The sequence below is a fragment of the Macaca thibetana genome, chromosome 10, assembly GCF_024542745.1.
Source record: "Macaca thibetana thibetana isolate TM-01 chromosome 10, ASM2454274v1, whole genome shotgun sequence".
Lineage (NCBI taxonomy): Eukaryota > Metazoa > Chordata > Mammalia > Primates > Cercopithecidae > Macaca > Macaca thibetana.
The window spans coordinates 94,827,464-94,855,425 of NC_065587.1; the positions used below are offsets into that span (position 1 = coordinate 94,827,464).

A 27,962-nucleotide genomic window follows, 5' to 3' on the forward strand; every position below is an offset into this window, starting at 1 on the left:
TCACCACAAGCCTCTGGGCACCACTAAATATCACCTCACAGATTCTTCAAAGACAGAGTTTCCAAACTGAGCAACGTAGTGAAAGCTTTAACTCTCTGAAGTTAATGCACACTTCAGAGAGCAGTTTCTTGGAACGCTTCTTTCTTTGTTTTATTTCAGGATAATTCACATTTCGCCATAGGCTTCAATGTGCTCCAAAATATCACTTTTTCAGTTTTACAGGGACAGTGTTCAAACACTGCCTTATGAGAAAAGAGGTATAACTCCCTGAATGGAATGCACACATCACAGTGCAGTTTCACAGAAAGCTTCTCTCCAGTTTTTATCTGGAGATATTTCCGAATTCCCCCAGGTCTGAATGTTCTCCCGAATGTCCCTTCATGAATCCGTCCATGAAACTGTTTCAAAACCACGTAGTAGATCCAAAATTTTATCTATTTGAGAGGAATAGACATATCTATCACAAGGCAGTTTCACAGAAAGCTTCTTCACAGTTTTTGTCTGAGGATATTTCCCTTTTCACCATAGCCATGCATATACTCCCGAAGGTCCCCTGGTAGCGTTTTCTTGAAACAGGATTCCCCAATCCGCTATGAGAAGAAAGGTATAACTCTGTGAGTGGAATGCACATGTCACAAAGCAGCTCCTCGGAAATCTTCTCTCCAGTATCTATCTGAAGATATTTCCGTTTTCACCATAAGCCTCACAGCATTCCCAAGTATCCCTTAGCTGATGAACTTAAAAGAGTGTTAGAATACTGCTCAATAAAAACGGAAGCTTAACTGTGTGAGTGGAATTCAAGTGACCTAGAGCAGTTTCAGAGAAAGTTTCCTTCCGTTTTTATCAGAGGGTATTACTTTTTCAGCATATTTCTAAGAGCATTCCCGAATGTCCTTTCTCAGCTTCCACAGAAAGAGTGATTTCAAACTGCTCAATCCAAAGAATGATTTAACTCTATGAGATGAATATACACTTCACAAAGTAGTTGCTCTGAAAGCTTCTTTCCAGTTTTCATCAGAAGACGTTTCATCACTCAACAAGCCTCCAGACGTCACTTAATATCCCTTCACAGATTCCTCAAAGACAGAGTTTCCAAACTGCAACATTGTGAAAGCTTTATCTCTCTGAAATGAATGCACACTTCAGAGAAGTTTCCTGCAACGTTTCTTTCTGGGTTTTATTTCAGGATATGTCACTTTTCGCCATAGACTTCAATGCGCTATAAAATATCACTTTTCCAGTTTTACAGGAACAGTGTTCAAACCCTGCCTTATGAGAAAAGAGGTATAATTTCCTAAGTGGTATGCACCCTTCATAAAGTAGTTACTCAGAAATCTCTCCAGTTTTTATCTGAAGATATCTCCTATTACCCCACAAGTCTGAATGTGCTCCCAACTGTACCTTTGCAACTTCGTCCATGACGCAGTTTCAAAACCGCATAATAGAAAGAAAGCTTTATCTATGTGAGATGAATAGACATATCTATCACAAAGCAGTTTCACAGAAAGCTTCTTTCCAGTTTTTGTCTGAGGATAATTCCTTTATCACCATAGACGTCCATATACTCCCGAATGTCTCCTGATAGAGTTTTCTCCAAACGGGATTCCCCAATACTCTATGAGAAGAAAAGTATAACTCTGTGAGTGGAATGCACACGTCACAAAGCAGTTCCTCAGAAATCTTCTCTCCAGTGTCTATATGAAGATATTTCCGTTTTCACCGTAAGCCTCAAAGTGCTCCCGAGTATCCCTTAGCTGACTAACCTAAACAGTGTTAGAATACTGCTCAATGAAACGAGAAGCTTTACTGAGCGAGTGGACTTCACATGACCTAGAGGAGTTTCACAGAAAGTTCCTTCTCATTTTTATTGATGAGTTTTTCTTTCTCAGCATATTTTAAGAGCGTTCCCAAATGTACTTTCTCAGGTTCCACAGAAACAGTGTTCTCAAACTGCTCAATCCAAAGAATGATTTAACTCTATGAGATGAATACACACATCACAAAGCAGTTGCTCCAAAAGCTTCTCTCCAGTTTTCATCGGAAGACGTTTCCTATCTCACCACAAGCCTATGGTCACCACTTAATATCTCTTCACAGATTCCTCAAATACAGAGTTTCCAAACTGGGCAATGTAGTGTAAGCTTTAACTCTCTGAAATGAAGGCACACGTCAGAGAGCGGTTTCTTGGAACGCTTCTTTCTGGGTTTCTTTTAAAGGATATGTCACTTTTCCCCTTGGTCTTCAATGCGCTGCAAAATATCACATTTTAGGTTTACAGGAATAGTGTTCAAACTCTGCCTTATGAGAAAAGTGGCATATCTCCCTGAGTGCAATGCACACATCACAAAGCAGTTCTTCATAATGCTTTTATCGAGTTTTCATCTGAAGATATTTCCTACTTCCCCACAGGCCTGAATGTGACTCCCAATGTCCATTTGCGAATCCTTCCATGACGCTGTTTCAAAACTGCATAATAGAAAGTTTTATCTATGTGAGATGAATAGACATATCTATCACAAAGCAGTTTCTGAGAAAGCTTTTTTCCAGTTTTTGTATGAGGATACTTCCTTTTTACCATCGCCATAATCCCGAATATCCCCTGGTACGTTTTCTACAAATGGGATTCCCCAACCCTCTATGAGAAGAAAAGTGTAACTCTGTGAGTGGAATGCACACATCACAAAACAGCTTTTTGGAAATCTTCTCTCCAATGTCTGCCTGAAGATATTTCCGTTTTCACCTTAAGCCTCAAAGCGCTCCTGAGTATCCCTTAGCTGACTCACCTAAAACAGTGTTGGAATACAGCTCAATGAAAACAGAAGTTTAAGTCTGCAAATGAAATTCACATGACCTAGAGCAGTTTCACAGAAATTTCCTTCTGATTTTTATTGGAGGGTATTTCTCTTTCAGCACATTCTTAGGAGCATACCCAAATATTCTTTCTCAGGTTCCACAGAAACACTGATTTCAAACTGCTCATTCCAAAGAATGTTTCAACTCTATGAGACGAATACAAACACCACAAAGCCGTTACCCCGAAAGCTTCTCCAGTTTTCATCGGAAGATGTTTCATTTGTCACCTCATGGCTCTGGGTGCCACTAAATATCCCTTTACAGATTCCTCAAAGACAGACTTTCCAAACAGGGCAACATAGTATAAGCTTTAACTCTCTGAAATGAATGCACACTTCAGAGAACAGTTTCTTGGATCGCTTCTTTCTGGGTTTTGTTTCCGGATATTTCACTTTTCACCATAGTCTTCAATGCGCTGGAATATATCACTTTTTCAGTTTTACAGGAACAGTGTTCAAACACTGCCTTATGAGAATAGAGGTATAACTCCCTGAGTGGAATATGCACATCACAAAGCAGTTTCTCAGAAAGCTTCTCTTCAGTTTTTCTCTGAGGATAGTTCCTATTTTCCCACATTCCAGAATGTGCTCCCAAATGTCCCTTTGTGAATCTGTCAATGACACAGTTTCAAAACTGCATAATAGAAAAAAAGTTTTATCTATGTGAGATGAATAGACATATCTATCACAAAGCAGTTTCACAGAAAGCTTCTCTCCAGTTTTTGTCTGAGGATATTTCCTTTTTCACAATGGCCGTCCATATACTCCTGAATATCCCCTGGTAGCTTTTTCTCCAATCCGGATTCCCCAATCCTTTATGAGAAGAAAAGTGTAACTCTGTGAATGAATGCACACATCACAAAGCAGCTACTTGGTATTCTTCTTTCCAGTATATATCTGAAGATATTTACGCTTTCACTGTAAGCCTCAAAGTGCTCCCAAATATTCCCTAGCTGACTAACGTAAAATAGTGTTAGAATACTGCTCTTTGAAAACAGAAGGTCAACTGTGTGAGTGGAATCCACGTGACCTAGAGCAGTTTCACAGAAAGTTTCCTTCTGGTTTTTATTGGAGGGTATTTATTTTTCAGTATAACCTTAAGAGCATTCTCAAATGTCCTTTCTCTGTTTCCACAGAGACAGTGATTTCAAACTACAAAATCCAAAGAATGATTTAACTCTCTGAGGTGAATACACGCATCACAAAACTCTTGCTCCGAAAGCATGTGTCCAGTTTTCATCGGAAGACGTTTCCTTTCTCACCACAAGCCTCCAGGTGCCACTTAATATCCCTTCACAGATTCCTCAAAGACAGAGTTTCCAAACTGAGCAACGTAGTGTAAGCTTTAACTCTGAAATGAATGCATGCATCAGAGAGTAGATTCTTGCAACGCTTCTTTCTGGATTTTGTTTCAGGATATTTCACTTTTCACCATAGTCTTCAATGTGCTGCAAAATCTCACTTTTTCAGTTTTAGAGGAACAGTGTTCAAACACTTCCTCATGAGAAAAGAGGTATAACTCCCTGAGTGGAATGCACACATCAAAAAGCCATTTCTCAGAAAGCTTCTCTGCAGTTTTTATCTGAAGATATCTCCTATTTCCCCTCAGGGGTGAATGTGCGCCCGAATGTCCCTTCGTGAATCCGTCAATGACGCAGTTTCAAAACTGCATAATGGAAAAAAGTTTTATCTATGTGAGATGAATACACATATCTATCCCAAAACAGTGTCAGAGAAAGCTTCTTTCCAGTTTTTCTCTGAGGATATTTCCTTTTTCAACATAGCTGTACATGTACTCCCGAATGTCCCCTGGTAGCTATTTCTCCAAACGGGCTTCCCCAATCCTCTCTGAGAAGAAAAATAAAACTCTTTGAGTGGAATGCACACGTCACAAAGCATCTACTCAAAAATCTTCTCTCCAGTTTCTATCGGAAGATATTACCTTTTTCACCATAAACCTCAAAGCACTCCCAAGTATCCCTTAGCTGTCTAACCTAAAACAGTGTTAGAATACTGCTCAATGAAAACAGAAGCTTAACTGGGAGAATGGACTTCATGTGACCTAGAGCAGTTTCACAGAAGGTTTCCTTCTGCTGTTTATTGGAGTGTATTTCTTTTTCAACGTATTCTTTTTTGGGGGGAGGGGACCAAGTTTCATAAAGTTTTTACGGGAAGAAAAAAGTTTTACAAAATATCTTTCCAAAGTAATTTTCCCATAGAATACAATTAATTCATGTTGCTTTGATCCTTAAAGTTTACAGTGTGACATTCAAGGTGTCGAGGTTTCTTGAAGAGCCAACTACCTGAAAAACCTGCAAGAGAAGTAGATTTTTTTAAAGTGCCTTTAAAATGTGAAAGCAAGTAATAAAATTGTTGAATCTATTTGAAATTTTAAAATTTTCTTTAAAATGGTCCATATGGTATGCACAATATCACAGCTGGCACAAAACTGCCTGTATTTAGTTTGAAACACAAAAACAATGCATATGAACAGTACTCTTTGAAAAGTAATTCAAAATGCTGCCACTGCATCATAAAGGCAAACTTGGAAAAGAGTGTTGGCAGTATTCAGAGAATTAACAAAACAAGTCGAATATTAAAGATTCAGACAGTTTCTTTGATTTTTTCAAATACCAAGGGTAAAAGAACTTGTTGCCAAAGTAACTCAGGATACCTTATTTCAAACTACATGTAACCTATTTTGCTATAGATATTCTAAACAAATGAACAACTAGGTTTTAGGATGTAAATTCTCATTTCCTAGACAGGGCCTAGTTTTTCTGTTGCAATCTGGCAGCTTTAACCTTTGAAACCCTCTTTCCAGTTTCTTCTGATGCTTCTGACAGAACTTCCTTTCATTCTGGAATAATGGGTAGTGCAGGATGAGCAATGGCTGGGTGTAGTGTTAAGGAAGGTGATACAAATTCTTTTTCTATAACAGTTCCAGAAAAAGCCTCAGGTGTTACTGATAAGGGTAAAAGTTTCTTTTGATGATTTTCTTGTGTTTCCTCTTCCAAAGTTCTCTCACTGGTGTCACTGCAAGTGGCTTCTTCGCAGCTGATACTCCTCAAAACTCCCCACCTATCGTCATATTCAGCAGCACTGCTTTCACTGGTGTCACTACACACACTATTCTCTCTACTTCGAGACTTCAGCATGGATTTGTGAGGGACATATTCTCCATTCACAACATCAACAAAGGCTCTGTAAATGTCAGCAGGTGTCCTGACGGTCGGCAGCTCCTGGGCAGAGTTGCCACTGCCAGTGCTGTTCTTTCATTTACGTTTGTCTTCTTCTTTCTTTTCACTGAATTTTAAAGTGGTATTCTTTCCAGTATTTATTCGGACCCTCTTAGGCTTAACAGTATGAGAAAAATATATTGTTGGAAGATAATTATCTCCAATCCCTAAAGCCTCATGGTCATTATCACTATCATCGTCGTCAATGTTGTCACCGTCCACATCATCATCATCGTCAACATCATCACTGTGGTAAGAACTGGAACCATTCACTGAACAGTTCAACTGACTACTCATTTGAACACTGAATGGTTCTGAACTTGCAACATCCTTATGACAACTGTCCAGAGTATGAGAGTCTGTTACTTGATGCATTGCATTCACATTTGTGTTATGATCTTCCTTTTCCTCTTCAGAAGATGTCGTATCTTCTCCATTTGCAATCACAATATCAGGCTTACTATCAAGTTCACCCAGCAATTCTTCTTGTCTCTCTAGTTCTTCAAGTCGAGCCCACAGTTCTTTATCAGCAGGCAAATCCTTGGATTTCACATCGTTTACAACATCTACTTCAAAAATATCTGAAGTTTTTGGTTTGGAATGCGGTTTATGAGCAATTCGGTGTTTTGCTTTAAATTCAAAGTCACATTTAATTTCTTCTCTTATGTCAACGATATCACCTGCAGCATCACTCATTTTCTGCAAATCTTCTGTGAATTCAACTCTGGATTCAAAATTTTTCATCATTTTTTTTTTTTTTTTTTTTTTTTTTTTTTTTTGAGACGGAGTCTCGCTCTGCCGCCCAGGCTGGAGTGTAGTGGCCGGATCTCAGCTCACTGCAAGCTCCGCCTCCCGGGTTCACGCCATTCTCCTGCCTCAGCCTCCCGAGTAGCTGGGACTACAGGCGCCCGCCACCTCGCCCGGCTAGTTTTTTGTATTTTTTAGTAGAGACGGGGTTTCACCGTGTTAGCCAGGGTGGTCTCGATCTCCTGACCTCGTGATCCGCCCGTCTCGGCCTCCCAAAGTGCTGGGATTACAGGCTTGAGCCACCGCGCCCGGCCTTTTCATCATTTTTTTAAAGTCATCTATTGTTTTTCTTATATGTTCTTTCTGGTGCTCAACTAAACTTACAGTCTGCTTTGCTGAGCACTTTGCAAACCAGTTGTCCCCCAGTAAAACATTTACTTCATTAGTATGGACAAGTTTTCCTAGCATGAAGGCAAAAGGGCCAAATGGTACCATTATATTATAAGACAATTTATCAGGCAAGGTGCTGAGTCTTTCTGGAAGGGCATTATAGTCATTATCTACCTTCTTCCTTTTCCTGCTCCTCGCACAGCTGCACCACGTCCTGGGTGCGCAGCGGCAACTGGGCCGGGGCTGAGGCCAAAGCCAAAGGGGCCGAGGGCTTGGGGGTCGTCTCCACGGTGGGCGTGCCAATGATCGGCCCGCGGGCCTCAGTGCCGCGAGTGAGTCCAAAACAAGCGCCTGCGCAGGCGGCATGGTCGGCGGCTACCCAGCGCCCACGCTCCCGCCTTCAGGCACTGGGCGCCCCACACCCAGGAGAACATGACCGCCGCCACTGTCGCCACTGCTGGCTTCCGCGTCACCCGCGGCCGCATCTCACAAGCTCATGCCCCCGCCGCCACCGCCCCGCAGCGGGCTCCCAGTAGCACGCCAGCAGCCGGGTTACGTGGTGCAGGCCCAGCAAGGCGTTCCGTGGTGGCCGCGCCTCCTCTGCGCCTCCTCACAGGCCCAGCACTGCGTGGCAAATTTTTTCAGCATATTCTTAAGAGCATTCCCAAATGTCCTTTTTCATGTTCCACAGAAACAGTGATTTCAAATTGTTCAATCCAAAGAATGATTTAACTCCATGATATGAATACACACTTCACAAGGCAGAAGCTCTGAAAGCTTCTCTCCAGTTTTTATCAGAAGGCGTTTCTTTCACAACACAAGCCTCTGTGCGCCACTTAATATCCCTTCCCAGATTCCTCAAGGACAGAGTTTCCAAACTGTGCAACACAGTGTAAACTATAACTTTCTGAAATGATTGCACACGTCAGAGAGCAGTTTCTTGGAAAGCTTCTTTGTGGGATTTATTTCAGGATATTTTACTTTTCGCCATAGTCTTCAATGCACTGCAATATCTCACTTTTTTAGTTTTACAGGAACAGTGTTCAAACACTGCCTTATGAGAAAAGAGGTATAATTCCCTGAGTGGAATGCACACATCACAGAGCAGTTTCTCAGAAAGCTTATCTCCAGTTTTTATGTACAGATATTTCCTATTTCCCCACAGGCCTGAAGGCGCTCCCGAATGTCCCTTCACGAATCCATCCATGACAAAGTTTCAAAACTGAGTAATAAAAAGAATGTTTCATCTGCATGAGGTGAATAGAAAAATCTATCACAAAGCAGTTTCACAGAAAGCTTCTTTCCAGTTTTTGTCTGAGGATACTTCCTTTTTCACCATAGCCATCGTATACTTCCGAATGTCCCCTGGTAGCGTTTTCTCTACACGGGATTCCTCAATCCTCTTTGAGAAGAAAAGTATAACTCTGTAAGTGGAATGCACACGTCACAAAGCAGCTCCTCGTAAATCTTCTCTCCAGTATCTTTCTGGAGATATTTCCCTTTGCACAGGAAGCCTCAAAGTGCTCCTGAGTATAACTTAGCTGCCTAATCTAAAACAGTGTTAGAATACTTCTCAATAAAAACAGAAGCTTCGCTGTGTGAGTGGAATGCACGTGACCTAGAGCAGTTTCACAGAAAGTTCCTTTTGGTTTTTATTGGAGGGTATTAATTTTTCTGCATATTCTTAAGTGCATTCCCAAATGTCCTTTCTCAGGTTCCACAGAAACAGTGATTGCAAACTGCTCGATTCAAATAATGATTTAACTCTATGAGATGAATACACACATCACAAAGCAGTTGCTCTGAAAGCTTCTCTCTAGTTTTCATTGGAAGATGTTTCCTTTCTCACCACAAGCCTCCCAGCGCCACTTAATATCCCTTCACAGAATCCTCAAAGACAGAGTTTCCAAACTGGGCAACGTAGTGTAAGCTTTTACTCTCTGAAATGAATGCACACGTGAGAGAGCAGTTTCTTGGAATGCTTCTATCTGGGTTTTATTTTCGGATATTTCACTTTTCACTGTAGTCTTCAACATGCTGCAAAATATCACTTTTTCAGTTTTACAGGAAGAGTGTTCAAACACTGCCTTATGAGAAAAGAGGTATAACTTCCTGAGTGGAATGCACACATCATAAAGCAGTTTCTCAGAAAGCTTCTCTCCTGTTTTTATATGAAGATATCTCCAACTACCCCGCAGGCCTGAATATGCTCCTGAATGTCCCTTCGCAAATCCATCTATGATGCAGTTTCAAAACGGCTTAATAAAAAGAAAGTTTTCTCTATGTGAAATGAATAGATATATCTATCACAAAGCAATTCACAGAATGCTTCTTTCCTGTTTTTGTCTGAGGATATTTCCTTTTTCACCATAGCCGTCCATATATTCCCGAATGCCCCTGACAACGTTTTCTCCAAACGGGATTCCCCAATCCTCTATGAGAAGAAAAGCATAATTCTATGAGTGGAATGCACACATCACAAAGCAGCTCCTCGGAAGTCTTCTCTACAGTATCTATCTGAAGGTATTTCCGTTTTCACCATAAGCCTCAAAGCGCTCCCAAGAATCCTTTAACTGACTAACCTAAAACCGTGTTAGAATACTGCTCAATGGAAACAGAAGCTTAACTTTGCGAGGTGACTTCCCGTGACCTAGAGGAGTTTCACAGAAAGTTCCTTCTGTTTTTTATCGGAGGGTATTTCTTTTTCAGCATATTGTTAAGAGCGTTTCCCAATATCCTTTCTCAGGTAGCACAGAAACAGTGATTTCAAATCTCTCAATCCAAAGAATGATTTAACTCTATGAGATGAATACGCACATCACAAAGCAGTTGCTCCGAAAATTTCTCTCCCGCTTTCATTGGAATACTTTTCCTTTCTCCCCACAAGCCTCCAGGCGAAACTTAATATCCCTTCACTGATTTATCAAAGGCAGAGTTTCCAAACTGGCAACGTACGGTAAGCTTAAACTCTCTGATGTGAATGCACACATCAGAGAGCAGTTTCTAGGAACGCTTCTTTCTGGGTTTTATTTCAGGGTATTTCACTTTTCAGGGTAGTCTTCAATGCACTGCAAAATATCACTTTTTCAGTTTTACAGGAACAGTGTTCAAACACTGCCTTTTGACAAAGAGGTATATCTTCATGAGTGGAATGTACACATCACAAAGCAGTTTCTCAGAAAGCTTGTCTCCAGTTTTCATCTAGAGATATTTCCTACTCACCACAGGCCTGAGAGTGCTCCCAAAATTCCCTCCATGAATCTGTCCATGACGCAGGTTTGAATCTGCATAATAGAAATAAAGGTTTATCTATGTGAAATGAATAGACATATGTATCACAAAGAAGTTTCACAGAAATCTCCTTTTCAGTTTTTGTCTCAGGACACTTCCTTTTTCACTGTAGCCATCCATATACCCTCAAATGTCCCCTGGTAGCATTTTCTCCAAACTGGATTCCCCAATCCTCTATGAGAACAAAGGTACAACTCCCTCAATGCAATGCACAAGTCACAAAACAACTCCATGGAATTCTTCTCTCCAGTATCTATCTGAAGATATTTCCATTTTCACTGTAAGCCTCAAAGCGCTCCCGAGTATCCCTTGGCTGACTAACCTAAAACGGTGTTAGAATACTGCTCAATGAAAACAGAAGCTTAACTGTGCAAGTGGACTTCAAGTGACCTAGAGCAGTTTCTCAGGAAGTATCCTTCTGGTTTTTACTAGAGGGTATTTCTTTTTCAGCATAATCGTAAGAGCGTTCCCAAGTATCCTTTCTCAGGTTCCACAGAAACAGTGATTTCAAACTACTCAATCCAAAGAATGATTTACCTCTATGAGATGAATACACACATCACAAAGCAGGTTGCTCCGAAAACGTCTCTGCAGTTTTCATCGGAAGACATTTCCTTTGTCAACACAAGCCTCCGGGCGCCACTTAATATCCCTTCACAGATTCCTCAAAGACAGAGTTTCCAAACTGGGCAACGTAGTGTAACCTTTAACTCTCTGAAATGAATGCACACGTCAGAGATGTTTCTTGGAATGCTGCTTTCTGGGTTTTATTTCCAGATGATTCACTTTCTGCCATAGTCTTCAATGCGCTGCAAAGTATCACTTTTTCAGTTTTACAGGAAGAGAGTTCAAACACTGCCTTATGAGAAAAGAGGCATAACTCCCTGAGTGCAATGCACACATCACAAAGCAGATTCTCAGAAAGCTTCTCTCCAGTATTTATCAGAAGATATTTCCTATTTCCCCACAGGTCTGAATTTGCCTCTGAATGTCCCTTCGCGAATCTGTCCATGAAGCAGTTTCAAATCTGCGTAATGAGAGAAAGTTTCCTCAATGTGAGATGAATAGACATATCTGTCACAAAGCAGTTTTACAGAAAATTCTTTGCAGCTTTTGTCTGTGGATACTCTTTCACCATCGCCATGCATACACTTTCAAATGTCTCCTGGTAGCGTTTTTCCCAAACGGTATTCCACAATCCCCTATGAGAAGAAAAGTATAATTCTGTGAGTGGAATGCTGATGTCACAAAGTGGCTCCTCAGAAATCTCCTCTTCAGTATCTATCTGAAGATATTTCCGTTTTCAACATAAGCCTCAAAGCGCTCCTGATTATCCCTTGTCTGACTAACCTAAAACAGTGTTAGAATACAGCTCAATGAAAACAGAAGCTTAACTGTGCAAGTGGACTTCACGTGACCTAGAGCAGTTTCACAGAAAGATTCCTTCTGGTTTTTATCAGAGGGTGTTTCTTTTTCAGCATATTCTTAAGAGCGTTTCCTCAGGTCCTTTCTCAGTTTCCACAGAAATAGTGATTTCAAACTGCTAAATCCAAATAATGATTTAACTCTATGAGATGAATACACACATCACAAAGCAGTTGATCCAAAAGTTTCTCTCCAGTTTTCATCGGAAGACGTTTCCTTTCTCAACACAAGACTCTGGGCGACACTTAATATCCCTTCACAGATTCCTCAAAGACAGAGTTTCCAAACTGGGCAACGTAGTGAAAGCTTTAACTCTCTGAAGTTAAGGCACACTTCAGAGAGCATTTTCTTGGAACGCTTCTTTCTTTGTTTTATTTCAGGATAATTCACATTTTGCCATAGTCTTCAATGTGCTGCAAAATATCACTTTTTCAGTTTTACAGGAACAATGTTCCAACACTGTCTTATGAGAAAAGAGGTATAACTCCTTGAATGGAATGCACACATCACAATGCAGTTTCTCAGAAAGCTTGTCTGCAATTCTTATCTGGAGATATTTCTTATTTCCTCTAAGACCTGAATGTGCTCCCAAACGTCTCTTTGCGAATTCATCCATGACACAGTTTCAAAACTGCATAATAGAAACAAAATTTTATCTACATGAGATGAATAGATATATGTATCACAAAGCATTTTCACAGAAAGCTTCTTTCCAGGTTTTCTCTGAGGATATTTCCTTTTTAACCATAGCCATCCACATACTCCCAAATGTCCCCTTGTAGCTTTTTCTCCAAACGGGATTCCCCAATTCTATTTGAAAAGTATAATTCTATGAGTGGAATGCACACATCACAAAGCAGCTCCTCGGGAATCTCTCCAGTATCTATCTGAAGATATTTCCATTTTCACCGTTAGCCTCAAAGCGCTCCCGAGTAACCCTTAGCTGACTAACTTAAAACAGTTTTAGAAGACTGCTCAATGAAAACAGAAGCTTAACTGTGTGAGTGGAGTTCACTTGACCCAGAGCAGTTTCACAGAAAGATTTCTTCTGGTTTTCATCAGAAGGTATTTCTTTTTCAGTATATTCTTAAGAGCAGTCCCAAATGTAATTTGTTAGGTTCCACAAAAACAGAGATTTCAAAACTGCTCAATGCAAAGAAAGATTTAACTCTAATTGATGAATGCACACATCACAAAACAGTTGCTCTGAAAGCTTCTCTCCAGTTTTCATCGGAAGACGTTTCCTTTCTCAACATATGCCTCCAGGCACCACTAAATATCCCTTCATAGATTCCTCAAAGACAGAGTTTCCAAACTGGGCAACGTAGTGTAAACATTATATTTCTGAAATGAATGCACATGTCAGAGAGCAGTTTCCTGGAATGCTTCTTTTTGGGTTTTATTTCCGGATATGACATTTTTCTCCATAGTCTTCAATGTGCTGCAAAATATCACTTTTTAAGATTTACAGTAACAGTGTTCCAACACTGCCTTATGACAAAAGAGGTATAACTCCCTGAGTGGAATGCACACATCACAAAGCAGTTTCTCAGAAAGCTTCTCTCCAGTTTTTATCTGAAGATATCTGCTATTTCTCCACAGGCCTGAATGTGCTCCTGAATATCCCTTCATGAATCCTTCCATGATGCAGTTTCAAAATTTTGTACTAGAAAGAAAGTTTTCTCTATGTGAGATGAATAGATGTATCTGTCAGAAACCAGTTTCACAGAACGCTTCTTTCCAGTTTTTGCCTGAGGATGTTTTCTTTTTCACCATAGACATCCTTATACTCTCAAGTATCTCCTGGTAGCGTTTTCTGCAAGAGGGATTCCCCAATCCTGTATGGGATGAAAAGTATAACTCTGTGAGTGGAATGCACACGTAACAAAGCAGCTCTTCAGAAATCTACTCTCCAGTATCTATCTGAAGACATTTCCATTTTCATCATAAGCCTCAAAGCTCTCCTGAGTATCCCTTAACTGACTAACCTAAAACAGTGTTAGAATACTGCTCAATGAAAACAGAAGCTTAACTGTGTGAGTGGACTTCACGTGACCTAGAGTTCCACAGAAACTTTCCTTCTGGTTTTTATTGGAGGGTTTTTTTTTTTCAGCATATTCTTAATAGCATTCCCAAATGTCCTTTCTCAGGTTTCACAAAGAGAGTGATTTCAAACTGCTCAATCCAAAGAATGATTTAACTCTTTGATATGAATGCACACATCCCAAGGCAGTTTCTCCAAAAGCTTTTCTCCATTGTCATCGGAAGACGTTTCCTTTCTCACCACAGGATTCCGGCGCTACTTAATATGCCCTCACTGATTCCTCAAAGAGAGAGTTTCCAAACTGGGCAATGTAGTGTAATCTTTAACTCTCTGAAGTGAATACACACGTCAGAGAGCAGTTTCTTGGAACACTTCTTTCAGATTTTTATTTCTGGATATTTCACTTTTCGCCATAGACTTCATTGTGCTGCAAAATATCACTTTCTCAGTTTTACAGGAACGGTGTGCAAACACTGCCTTATGAGAAAAGAGGTATAAATCCCTGAGTGGAATGCACAGTTCACAAAGCAGTTTCTCGGAAATCTTCTTCTGATTTTTATCTGAAGATATCTCCTATTTCCCCACAGGTCTGAATGTACTCCCAAATGTTCCTTCGCGAATCCGTCCATTACGCTGTTTCAAAAATGTGTAATAGAAAGAAAGTCTTTTCTATGTGAGATGAACAGACATATATATCACAAAACAGTTTCACAGAAAGCTTCTTTCCAGCTTTTGTCTGAGGATACTTCTTTTTTCACCATTGCCGTCCATATACTCCCAAATGTTCACTGGTAGCTTTTTCTCTAAATGGATTTCCTCAATCCTCTGTCACAAGAAAGGTATAACTCTGTGAGTGGAATGCACACGTCACAAAGCAGCTCCTCGGATATCTTCTCTCCAGTATCTGTCTGAAGATATTTCCGTTTTCACCATAAGTCTCAAAGCGCTCCCGGGTATTCTTTAGCTGATTAACCTAAGAAGAGTTAGAATACTGTTCAATGAAATCAGAAGCTTAACTCTGTGAGTGGAATTTACATGACCTAGAGCAGTTTCACAGAAAGTTTCCTTGTAGTTTTTATCATAGGGTATTTCTTTTTCAGCATATTCTTAAGAGCATTCCCAAATGTTCTTTCTAAGGTTCCACAGAAGCAGTGATTTCAAACTGCTCAATCCAAAGAAGGATTTAACTCAATGAGATGAATACACACATCACAAAGCAGTAGCTCTGAAAACTTCTCTCCAGTTTTCATCGAAAGACGTTTCCTTTCTCACCACAACTCTCCAGACGCCACTTAATATCCCTTCCCAGATTCCTGAAAGACAGAGTTTCCAAACTAGGCAATGTAGTGTAAGCTTCAAGTCTCTGGAATGAATGCACATGTCAGAGAGCTGTTTCTAAGAATGCTTCTTTTTGGTTTTTGTTTCAGGATATTTCGCTTTTTGCTGTAGTCTTCAATGCGCTGCAAAATATCACTTTTTCAGTTTTACAGGAACGTTGTTCAAACACTGCCTTATAAGAAAAGAGGTATAACTCCCTGGATGGAATGCACACATCACAAAGCAGTTTCTCAGAAGGTTCTCTCCAGTTTTTGTCTAAAGATATCTCCTATTTCCGCACAGGCCTGAATGTGCTCCCAAATGTCCCTTCGCCAATCCATCCAAGATGGAGTTCAAAACTGCCTAATAGAAAGAAAGTTTTTTCTATGTGTGATGAATAGACATATCTATCACAAAGCAGTTTCACAGAAGTCTTCTTTCCAGTTTTTGTCTGAGAATATTTCCTTTTTCACCATAGCCGTCCATATACTCCTGAATGTCCCCTGCTAGCTTTTTTTACAAATGGGATTCCCCAATACTCTATGAGAAGAAAAGTATAAGTCTGAGTGGAATGCACACGTCACAAAGTAGCTCCTCGGAAATCTTCTTTCCAGTGTCCTTCTGAAGATATTTCCATTTTCACCATAAGGCTAAAAGAGCTCCCAAGTATCACTTAGCTGAGTAAACCAAAACAGTGTTAGAATACTGCTCATTGACAACAGAAGCTTAACTATGCGAGTGGACTTCACGTGACCTAGAGAAGTTTCACAGAAAGTTTCCTTCTGATTCATATCGGAGGGATTACTTTCTCAGCTTGTTATTAAGAGCATTCCCAAATGTACTTTCTCAGGCTCCACAGAAACAGTGATTTCACACTGCTCATCCAAAAATGATTTAACTCTATGAAGTGAAAACACACATCAAAAAGCAGTTGCTCTGAAAGCTTCTCTCCAGTTTTCATTGGAAGACGTTTCCTTTCTCTCCACAACCTCTGGGCGCCACTTAATATCCCTTTACAGTTTCCTCAAAGACAGAGTTTGCAAACTGGGCAACGTAGCGTAAGCTTTAACTCTCTGAAATAAATGCACAAGTCACAGAACAGTTTCTTGGAAAACTTCTTTCTGGGTTTTATTTCCAGTTGATTCACTTTTCGCCATAGTCTTCAATGCACTACAAAATATCACTTTTTCAGTTTTCCAGGAAAAGTGTTCAAACACTACCTTATGAGAAAAGAGGTATACATCCCTGAGTGGAATGCACGCATCAAAAAGCAGTTTTTCAGAAAGCTTCTCACCAGTATTTATCAGAAGAAATTTCCTATTTCCCCACAGGCTTGAATGTGCCTCCGAATGTCAATTCACGAATCCGTCCATGACGCAGTTTCAAATCTGCATAATGAAAGAAAGTTTCATCAATGTGTGATGAATAGACATATTTATCAGAAAGCAGTTTTACAGAAAGTTTCTTTCCAGTTTTTTTCTCAGGATACTTCCTTTTTCACATAGCTGTCCATATACTCTCGAATGTCCCCTGATAGCGTTTTCTCCAAACGGGATTCCCCAATCCTCTATGAGAAGAAATGTATAACTCTGTTAGTGGAATGCACACGTCACAAAGCAGTTCCTTGGAAATCTCCTCTCCAGTTTCTATCTGAAGATATTTCCGTTTTCACCGTAAGCCTCAAAGCACTCCCAAGTATCCTTTAGCTGACTAACCTGAAAAAGTGTAAGAATACCGCTCAATGAAAACAGAAGCTTAACTGTGCGAGTGGACTTCACGTGACTTACAGCACTTTCACAGAAGTTTCCTTCTGGTTTTTATCAGAGGGTATTTCTTTTTCATCATATTCTTAAGAGCGTTCCCAAATGTCCTTTCTCAGGTTCCACAGAAACAGTGATTTCAAACTGCTCAATCCAAAGAATGATTTAATTCAATTAGATGAATACACACATCATAAACCAGTTGCTCCAAAAGCTTTTCTCCAGTTTTCATCAGGAGACATTTCCTTTCTCACCACATGCCTCTTCATGCCACTTAATATCCCTTCCCAGATTCCTCAAAACAGTGTTTCCAAACTGGACAACGTAGTGAAAGCTTTAACTCTCTGAAATGAAGGCACACGTCAGAGAAGAGCTCCTTGGAATGCTTCTTTCAGGGTTTTATTTCTGGATATTTCACTTTTCACCACAGTCTTCAATGCACTGCAAAATATCACTTTTCAATTTTTCAGAAGCAATGTTCAAACAGTGAATTATGAGAAAAGAGGTATAACTCCCTGAGTGGAATGCACATATCACAAAGCAGTGTCTCAGAAAACTTCTCTCCAGTTTTTATCTGAAGATATCCCCTACTTCCCTGCAGGCCTGAATGTGTTCCTGAATGTCCCTTCACAAATACGTCCATGACATAGTTTCAAAACTGTGTAATAGAAAGAAACTTTTATCTATGTTAAATAGACATATCTATCACAAAACAGTTTCCCAGAAAACTTCTGTCCAGTTTTTGTCTGAGGATACTTTTTTTTTCACCATAGCCATCCATATACTCCAAAATGTTCCCTGGTAGCTTTTTCTCCAAATGGGATTATCCAATCCTCTGTGAGAAGAAAGATATAACTCTGTGAGTGCAATGCACACGTCACAAAGCAGCGCCTCAGAAATCTTCTCTCCAGTATCTATCTGAAGAAATTTCCATTATCACCGTAAGCCTGAAAGTAATTTCCGTTTTCACCATAAGCCTCAAAGCACTCCCGAGTATCCCTTAGCTGACCAACCTGAAAAAGTGATAGAATACTGCTCAATGAAACAGAAGCTTAACAGTGCTTGTGAACTTCACGTGGCCTAGAGCAGTTTCACGGAAAGTTTCCTTATGGTTTTTTTCGGAGGTTATTTCTTTCTCAGCATATTCTTAAGAGCGTTTCCAAATGCCCTTTCTCAGGTTCCACAGAAACAGTGATTTCAAACTGCTCAATCCAAAGAATAATTTAACTCTATGAGATGAATACACACATCACAAAACAGTTTCTCAGAAAGCTTCTCTCCAGTTTTCAAAGGAAGACATTTCCTTTCTCACCACAAGCCACCGGGAGCCACTTCATATTCCTTCACAGATTCCTCAAACACAGAGTTTCCAAACTGGAAACTGCAAGGTAAGCTTTCACTCACTGAAGTGAATGCACATGTCAGAGAGCAGTTTCTTGGAATGCTTCTCTCTGAGTTTTATTTCGGTACATTTCATTTTTCACCATAGTCTTCAATGCGCTGCAAAGTATCACTTTTTCAGTTTTACAGGAACAGTGTTCAAGCACTGCCTTTTGACAAAAGGGGTATAACTCCCTGAGTGGAATGCACAAATCACAAAGCAGTTTCTCCGAAAGCTTCTCACCTGCTTTTATCTGAAGATATTTCCTATTTCCCAAGAGGCCTCAATGTGCTCCCGAATGTCCCTTTGCGAATCTGTCCGTGACGCAGGTTCAAAACTGCGTAATAGAAAGAAAATTTTATCTATGTGAGATGAACAGACATATGTATCACAAAGCAATTCACAGAAAGCTTCTGTCCAGTTTTTGTCTCAGGATACTTCCCTTTTCACCATAGCCATCCATATACTCTCGAATGTCCCCTGGTAGCATTTTATCCAAACCGGATTCCCCAATCCTCTATGAGAAGAAAGGTAAAATTCTGTGAGTGGAATGCACATGTCAAAAGCAGCTCCTTGGAGTTCTTCTCTCCAGTATCTATCTGAAGATATTTCAATTTTCACCGTAAGCCTCAAAGCGCTTCTGAGTATCCCGTGGCTGACTAACCTAAAATGGTGTTAGAATACTGCTCAATGAAAACAGAAGTTTAACTGTGTGAGTGGACTTCACATGACCTAGAGCAGTCTCTCAGAAAGCTTCCTGCTGGTTTTTATGGGAGGGTATTTCTTTTTCAGCATAATCGGAAGAGCATTCCCAAATATCCTTTCTGTGGTTCCACATAACGTGTGATTTCAAACTACTCAATCCAAAAAATAATTTAACTCTATGAGATGAATACACACATCACAAAGCAGTTACTCCAAAATCTTCTCTCCAATTTTCATCAGAAGACGTTTCCTTTCTCACCATAAGCCTCCATGCACCACTAAAGATCCCTTCACAGCTTCCTCAAAGACAGAGTTTACAAGGTGGGCAACGTTGTGTAACCTTTAATTCTCTGAAATGAATGCATACCTCAGAGATCAGTTTCTTGGAAGGCTTGTTTCTGGGTTTTATTTCAGGATAATTCACTTTTCTCCATAGTCTTCAATTCGTTGCAAAATATCACTTTTTCAGTTTTAGAGGAACAGTGTTCAAACACTGACTTATGATAAAAGAGGTATAACTCCCTGAGTGGAACGCACACATCACAAAGCAGTTTCTCAAAAAGTATCTCTCCAGTTTTTATCTGAAGATATTTCCTATTTCCCCACAGGCCTGAATGTGCTACCGAATGTCCCTTTGCGAACCCGTCCGGGACACCGTTTCAAAACTACGTAATAGAAAGGAAGTATTATCTATGTGAGTTGAATAGACATATCTATCACAAAGCCATTTCACAGAAAGCTTCTTTCCAGTTTTTGTCTGAGGATATTTCCGTTTTACCATAGCCATCCATATACTCCCGAGAGTACCCTGCTAGATTTTTCTCCAAACCGGATCCCTATCCTTTATCGGAAGAAAAGTATAACTCTGTGATTAGAGTGTACACGTCACCAAGCAGCTTTTCGGATAGCTTCACTCCATTATCTATCTGAATATATTTCCGTTTTCACCATAAGCCTCAAAGTGCTCCCGAGTTTCCCCTAGCTGACTAACCTAAAACAGTGTTAGAAAACTACTCAATGAAAACAGAATCTTAACTCTGCAAGTGGACTTCACGTGACTTAGAGCAGTTTCATAGAACGTTTCCTTCTGATTTTATCGGTGGTATTATTTTTTCAGCATATTCTGAAGAGCGCTCCCAAATGTCCTTTCTCAGTTTCCACAAAACAGTGATTTCAAACTGCTGAATCCAAAGAATGATTTAACTCTACCAGATGAATACACGCATCTCAAAGCAGTTGCCCCGAAAACTTCTCTCCAGTTTTCAACGGAAGACGTTTCCTTTCTCACCACAAGCCTCTGGGCACCACTTAATATCCCTTTGCTGATTCCTCAAAGTGAGAGTTTCCAAACTGGGCAACGTAGTGTGAACTTTAACACTCTGAAATGAATGCACATGTCAGAGAGCAGTTTCTTAGAACGTTTCTTTCTGGGTTTTATTGTAGAATATCACTTTTTTTGCCATAGTCTTCAATGCACTGCAAAATATCACTTTTTCAGTTTTACAGGAACACTGTTCAAACACTGCCTTATGAGAAAGGAGGTATCATTCCCTTAGTGGAATGCACCCATCACAAAGCAGTTTTTCAGAAAGCTTCTCTCCAAGTTTTATTTGAAGATATCTCCTACTACCCCACAGGCCTGAATGTGCTCCCGAATGCCCTTCTTGAATCCATCCATGATGCAGTTTCAAAAGTGGGTAATAGAAAGTTTTATCTATGTGAGATGAATAGACATATCTATCACCAAGCAATTCACAGAAAACTTCTTTCCAGTTTTTGTCTGAGAATATTTCCTTTTTCTCCACAGCCGTCCTTATACTCCTGAATGTCTCCTGGTGGCTTTTTCTCCAAATGGGATTCCCCAATCCTCTATGAGAAGAATGGTATAAATCTGTGTGTGGATTACACACGTCACCAAGCAGCTCCTTGGAAATCTTCTCTACAGTATCTATCTGAAGATATTTCTGCTTTCACCATAAGCCTCAAAGCGCTCCCAGTATCCCTTAGCTGACTAACCTAAAACAGTGTTCGAATACTGCTCAATGAAAACAGAAGCTTTTTTAACGCAGGGTTTTTCTCTTTCAGCATATTCTTAACAGCCTTCCCAAATGTTCTTTCTCAGGTTCCACAGAAACAGTGATTTCAAACTGCTCATTCCAAACAATGATTTAACTCTATGTGATGAATACACACATCACAAAGCGGGTTCTCTGAAAGCTTCTCTCCAGTTTTCATCAGAAGACGTTTCCTTTCTCACCACAAGCCTCTGGGCGCCACTTAATATCCATTCCCAGATTCCTCAAAGACAGAGTTTCCAAACAGGGCAATGTAGAGCAAGCTTTAAATCTGTGAAATGAATGCACACGTCAGAGAGCAGTTTCTTGGAAGGCTTCTTTCCGGGTTTTATTTCCGGATATGACACTTTTCACCATAGTCTTCATTGCACTCTAAAATATCACTATTTCGGTTATACAGGAAAAGTGTTCAAACACTGCCTTATAAGAAAAGGGGTATAACGACCTGTGAAATGCACACATCACAAAGCAGTTTCTCTAAAAGCTTCTCTCCAGTTTTTATCTGAAGATATCTCTTACTTCCCCGCAGACCTGAATGTGCTCCCGAATGTCCCTTCGTGAATCCATCCATGATGCTGATTCAAAAGTGTGTAATAGAAAGAAAGTTTTTTCTATGTGGATGAATTGACATTTCTATCACAAAGCAGTTTCACAGGAATCTTCTTTCCAGTTTTTGTCTGAGGGTAATTTCTTTTTCACCATAGCCATCCGTATATTCCCAAATGTTCCCTGGTAACTTTTTCTCCAAACAGAATTCACCAGTCCTCTATGACAAGAAAGGTAAAACTCTGTGAGTGGAATGCACTTGTCACAAAGCAGCTCCTCGGATGTCTTCTCTCCAGTTTCTATCTGAAGATATTTCCATTTTCACTGTAATCCTCAAAGCGCTACTGAGTATCCCTTAGCTGACTAACCTAAAGTAGGGTAAAAATAGTGCTCAATGAAAACAGAAGCTTAGCTGTGTGAGTGGAATTCACGTGACCTAGAGCAGTTTCACAGAAAGTTTCTTCTGTTTTTTATCGGAAGGTATACTTTTTCAGCATATTCTTAAGAGCATACCCAAATGTCTTTTCTTAGGTTCCACAGAAACAGTGATTTCAAACTGCAAAATCCAGGGAATGATTTATCTCTATGAGAAGAATATACACATCTCAAAGCAGTTGCTACGAAAGCTTCCTTTCAGTTTTCATCATGAGGCATTTCCTTTCACACCACAAGCCTCCGGGCACCACTTAATATCCCTTCACAGATTCCTCAAAGACAGAGTTTCGGAATTGAGCAACATAGTGTAAGCTTTAACTCTCTGAAGTGAATGCACACGTCAAAGAGTAGTTTCTTGGAACGCTTCTTTCTGTGTTTTATTTCAGGATAATTCACTTTTTGCCATAGTCTTCAATGTGCTGCAAAATGTCACTTTTTCAGTTTTATGGGAACAGTGTGAAAAACACAGCCTTATCAGAAAAGAGGTATAACTACCTGAGTGGAATGCACAAATCACAAAGAAATTTCTCAGAAAGCTTCTCTCCAGTTTTTATCTGAAGATATTTCCCATTTTCCCACAGGCCTGAAAGTGCTCCCGAATGTCCGTTCGCGAATCCGTCCATGACGCAGTTTCAAAACTGCATAATGGAAAAAAAGTTTTATCTATGTGAGACGATTAGACATATCTATCACAAAGCAGTTTCACAGAAAGCTTCTTTCCAGTTTTTGTCTGAGGATACTTCCTTTTTCACCATAGCCATGCATATAGTCCCCAATGTCCCTTGGTAGCGTTTTCTCCAAATGGGATTCCCCAATCCTCTATGAGAAGAAAGGTACAACTCTGTACGTTTAATGCACACGTCACAAAGCAGCTCCTCGGAAATCTTCTCTCCAGTGTCTATCTGAAGATATTTCTGTTTTCACTGTAAGCCTCAAAGTGCTCCCGAGTATCCCTTAGCTGCCTAATCTAAAACAGTGATAGACTACTGCTCAATGAAAACAGAAGCTTAGAAGCGAGTGGAATTCACGTGACATAGAGCAGTTTCAGAGAAATTTCTATCTGATTTTCATCAGAGGGTATTAATTTTTCAGTATATTCTTAAGAGTGTTTCCAAATGTCCTTTCTCAGGTTCCACAGAAACAGTGCTTTCAAACTGCTCAATGCGAAGAATGATTGAACTCTAGGAGATGAATACACACATCACAAACCAGGTGCTCCAATAGCTTCTCTCCAGTGTTCATTGAAAGATGTTTTCTGTCTCACCACAAGCCTCCAGGGGCCACTTGATAGCCCTTCCCACATTCCTCAAAGATAGAGTTTCCAAACTGGGCAACGTAGTGTAAGTTTTAACTCTCTGAAATGAATACACACGTCAGGGAGTAGCATCTTGGAATGCTTCTTTCTGGTTTTTATTTCTGGATATTTCACTTTTCACCATAATCTTCAATGTGCTGCAAAATATCACCTTTTAAGCTTTACAGGAACAGTGTTCAAACACTGCCTTCTGAGAAAAGAGGCGTAACACCCTGAGTGGAATGCACACATCACAGAGAAGTTTCTCAGAAAGCTTCTCTCACGTTTTTATCTGGAGATATTTCCTATTTCCTCACAGGCCTGAATGTGCTCCAGAATGTCCCTTCGTGAATCCATAAATGACGCAATTTCAAAAGTGCATAATAGAAAGAAGGTTTTTTCTATGTGAGATGAATAGACATATCTATCACAAAGCAGTTCCACAGAAAGCTTCTTTTCAGTTTTTGTCTGAGAATACTTCCTTTTTCACAATAGCCATCCATATACTCCCGAATGTCCCCTTTCAGCGTTTTTTCCAAACGGGATTCCTCAGTCCTCTATGAGAAGAAAGGTATAACTCTGTGAGTGGAATGGACATGTCAGAAACCGGCTCCTCGGAACACTTCTTTCTGAGTTATATTTCAGGATGTTTCACTTTTCACCATAGTATTCAATGTGCTGCAAAATATCATTTTTCAGTTTTACAGGAACAATGTTCAAACACTGCATTATGAGGAAAGAGGCAATACTCATGGAATGGAATGCACACATCACAAAGCAGTTTCTCAGAAAGCTTCTCTCCAGTTTTTACCTGAAGATATTTCCTATTTCCCAACAGGCCTGAATGTGCTTCCGAATGTCCCTTCGCGAATCCATCCGTGACGCCATTTCAAAACTGTGTAATAGAAAGTAAGTTTTGTCTATGTGAGATGAATAGGCAAATGTATCACAAGTCAGTGTCACAGACTGCTTCTTTCCAATCTTTGTCTCAGGATATTTCCTTTTTCACCATAGTTGTCCATATACTCCCGAATGTAGCCTGGTAGCTTTTTCTCCAATGGGGATTCCCCAATCCTGTATGAGAAGTAAACTATAACTCTATGAGTGGAATGAACACGTCACAAAGGAGCTCCTCGGAAAGCTTGTCTCAAGTATCTATCTGAAGATATTTCCGTTTTCACCATAAGCCTCAAAGTGCTCCCGAATATCCCTTAGCTGACTAACCCCAAACAGTGTTAGAATACAGGACATTGTAAACAGAAGCTTAAGTGTGCAAGTGGACTTCACATGACCTAGAGCACTTACACAGAAAGATTCCTTGTGGTTTTTATTGGAGGGTACATTTTTTCAGCATATTCTTAAGAGCGTTCCCAAATGTCCTTTCTCAGGTTCCACAGAAACAGTGATTTCAAACTGCTCAATTCAAAGAATGATTTAACTCTATGAGATGAATACACACATCACAAAGCAGTTGCTCCAAACGCTTCTTTCCAGTTTTCATCGGAAGACGTTTCTTTTCTCACCACAAGCCTCGAGGTGTCACTTAATATCCCTTCACAGATTCCTTAAAGACAGAGTTTCCAAACTGAGCAACGTAGTGAAAGCTGTAACTCTCTGAAGTGAATACACATTTCGGAGAGCAGTTTCTTGGAAAGCTTCTTTCTGGGTTTTATTTCAGGAAAATTCATATTTCGCCATAGTCTTCAATGTGCTGCAAAATATCACTTTTTCAGTTTTATAGGAACTGTGTTCAAACACTGCCTTATGAGAAAAGAGATATAAATCCCTGAGTGGAATGTACACATCACAGAGCAGTTTCACAGCAAGCTTCTTTTCAGTTTTTATCTGGAGACATTTACAATTTCCCCCAGGCCTGAATGTTCTCCCAAATGGCCCTTCACGAATCCATCCATGACGCACTTTCAAAACTGCATAATAGAAACAAAGTTTTATCTATTTGAGATGAATAGATTATCTATCACAAAGCAGTTTCACAGAAAGCTTCTTTCCAGTTTTTGTCTGAGGATACTTCCTTTGTCACCACAGCCGTCCATATACTCCCAAATGTCCCCTGGTAGCGTTTTCTCCAAATGAGGTTCCCCATTCCTCTATGAGAAGAAAGGTATAACTCTGTGAGTGGATAGCACACGTCACAAAGTAGCTTCTTGCAAATCTCTCCAGTATCTATCTGAAGATATTTTCGTTTACACCGTAAGCCTCAAAGCGCTCCCGAGTATTCCTTTGCTGACTAACCCTAAATGTGTTAGAATACTGCTCAATGAAACCAGAAGCTTAACTCTGCGAGTGGAATTTACATGACCTAGAGCAGTTTCACAGAAAGTTTCCTTCTGGTTTCTATTGGAGGGTATTTCTTTTCAGCATATTCTTAAGAGCGTTCCCGTATGTCCTTTCTCAGGTTCCACAGAAGCAGTGATTTTAAACTGCTCAAACCAAAGAATGATTTAACTCAATGAGATGAATACACACATCACAAAGCAGTTGCTCCAAATGCTTCTCTCCAGTTTTCATCGGAAGATGTTTCCTTTCTCACCACAAATCTCTGGGCGCCACTTAATATCCCTTCCCAGATTCCTCAAAGACAGAGTTTCCAAACTAGGCAATGTAGTGTAAGCTTCAACTCTCTGAAATGAATGCACACGTCCGAGAGCAGTTTCTTGGAATGCTTCTTTCTGGGTTTTCTTTCAGGATATTTCACTTCTCACCATAGTCTTCAATGCGCTGCAAAGTATCACTTTTTCAGTTTTACAGGAACAGTGTTCAAACACTGCCTTATGAGAAAAGAAGTATAAATCACTGAGTGGAATGCACACATCATAAAGCAGTTTCTCAGAAAGCTTCTCTGCAGTTTTTATCTGGAGATATTTCCTATTTCCTCACAGGCCTGAAAGTTCTCCTGAATGTCCCTTCGCGAACGTGTCCATGATGCAGTTACAAAACTTTGTATTAGAAAGAAAGTTTTATCTCCGTGAGATGAATAGACATATCTATCACAAAGCTGTTTCACAGAAAGTTTCTTTCCTGTTTTTGTCTGAGGATACTTCCTTTGTCAGCTTATCCGTCCATATACTCCCGGATGTCCCCTTGTAGCGTTTTCTCCAAATGGGATTACCCAATCCTCTATGAGAAGAAAGGTATAACTCTGTGAGTGAAATGCACACGTCACAAAGCAGCTCCTCGGAAATTTTCCCTCCAGTATCTTTCTGAAGATGTTTTCTTTTTCTTGGTAAACCTCAAAGCGCTCCCGAGTATCCCGTACCTGACTAACATAAAACATTGTTAGAATCCTGCTCAGTGGAAACAGGAGATTAACTTTGTGAATGGAATTCACGTGAACTAAAGCAGTTTCACAGGAAGTTTCCTTCTGGTTTTTATCGGAGGGTATTACTTTTTCAGCATATTCTTAAGGGCGTTCCTAAATGTCCTTTCTTAGGTTCCACAGAAACAGTGATTTCAAACTGCTCAATCCAAAGAATGAACTAACTCTTTGAGATGAATATACACATCACAAAACAGTTGCTCCGAGCTTCTCTCAAGTTTTCATCGCAAGATGCTTCGTTTCTCACCACAAGCCTCCAGGCGCCACTTAATATCCCTTCACAGATTCCTCAAAGACAGAGTTTCCAAACACCGCAACGTAGTGTAAGCTTTAACTCTCTGAAATGAATGCAAAAGTCAGCGAGCAGTTTCTTGGAATGCTTCTTTCTGTGTTTTATTTCCAGATTTGTCACTTTTCGCCATAGTCTTCATTGCATTGCAAAATATCACTTTCTCAGTTTTTCAGGAACAGTGTTCAAACACTGTCTTATGAGAAAAGAGGTATAACTCCTTGAATGGAATGCACACATCACAAAGCAGTTTCTCAGAAAGTTTCTCTCCAGTTTTTGTCTGGAGATATTTCCTATTTCCCCACAGACCTGAATGTGCTCCCAATGTCCCCTCACGAATCTGTCCCTGATGCAGTTTCAAAACAGCGTAATAGAAAGAAAGTTTTATCTATGTGAGATGAATAGACATATCTATCACAAAGCAGTTTCACAGAAAGCTTCTTTCCAATTTTTGTCTGAGGAAATTTGCTTTGTCACCATAGCTGTCCAAATACTGCTGAAAACTCTGGTAGCTTTTTTTCCAAACCCGATTTCACAATCCTCTATGAGAAGAAAACTTTAACTCGGTGAGTGGAATGCACATGTCACAAAGCACCTCCTTGGAAATCTTCTCTTCAGTATCTATCTGAAGATATTTTCACTTTCGTTATAAGCCTCAAAGCACTCCCGAGTATTCTTTAGCTGACTAACCTAAAACAGTGTTTGAATACTGCTCAATGAAAACAGATGCTTAACTGTGCAAGTGTACTTCACGTGACCTAGCAGTTTCACAGAAAGTTTCCTTCTGGTTTTTAACGCAGGGTTTTTCTCTTTCAGCATATTCTTAACAGCCTTC

The 27,962-nt window shown here is 40.0% G+C and overlaps 1 protein-coding gene and 1 pseudogene across 3 annotated transcripts in view; both read right to left on the reverse strand.

Moving 5' to 3' along the window:
- The window catches only part of LOC126929834 (uncharacterized), a 794,775-nt gene that overhangs the window by 227,226 nt on the left and 539,587 nt on the right, over nt 1-27,962 (reverse strand). The gene's annotated exons all lie outside the window — the stretch shown is intronic.
- On the reverse strand, nt 5,545-7,423 carry LOC126929838 (unconventional prefoldin RPB5 interactor 1-like; annotated as a pseudogene). Its single transcript, XR_007717293.1, has 2 exons — nt 7,170-7,423; nt 5,545-6,845 (listed from the first exon to the last, which is right to left on the reverse strand). The product of XR_007717293.1 is annotated as an unconventional prefoldin RPB5 interactor 1-like (transcript).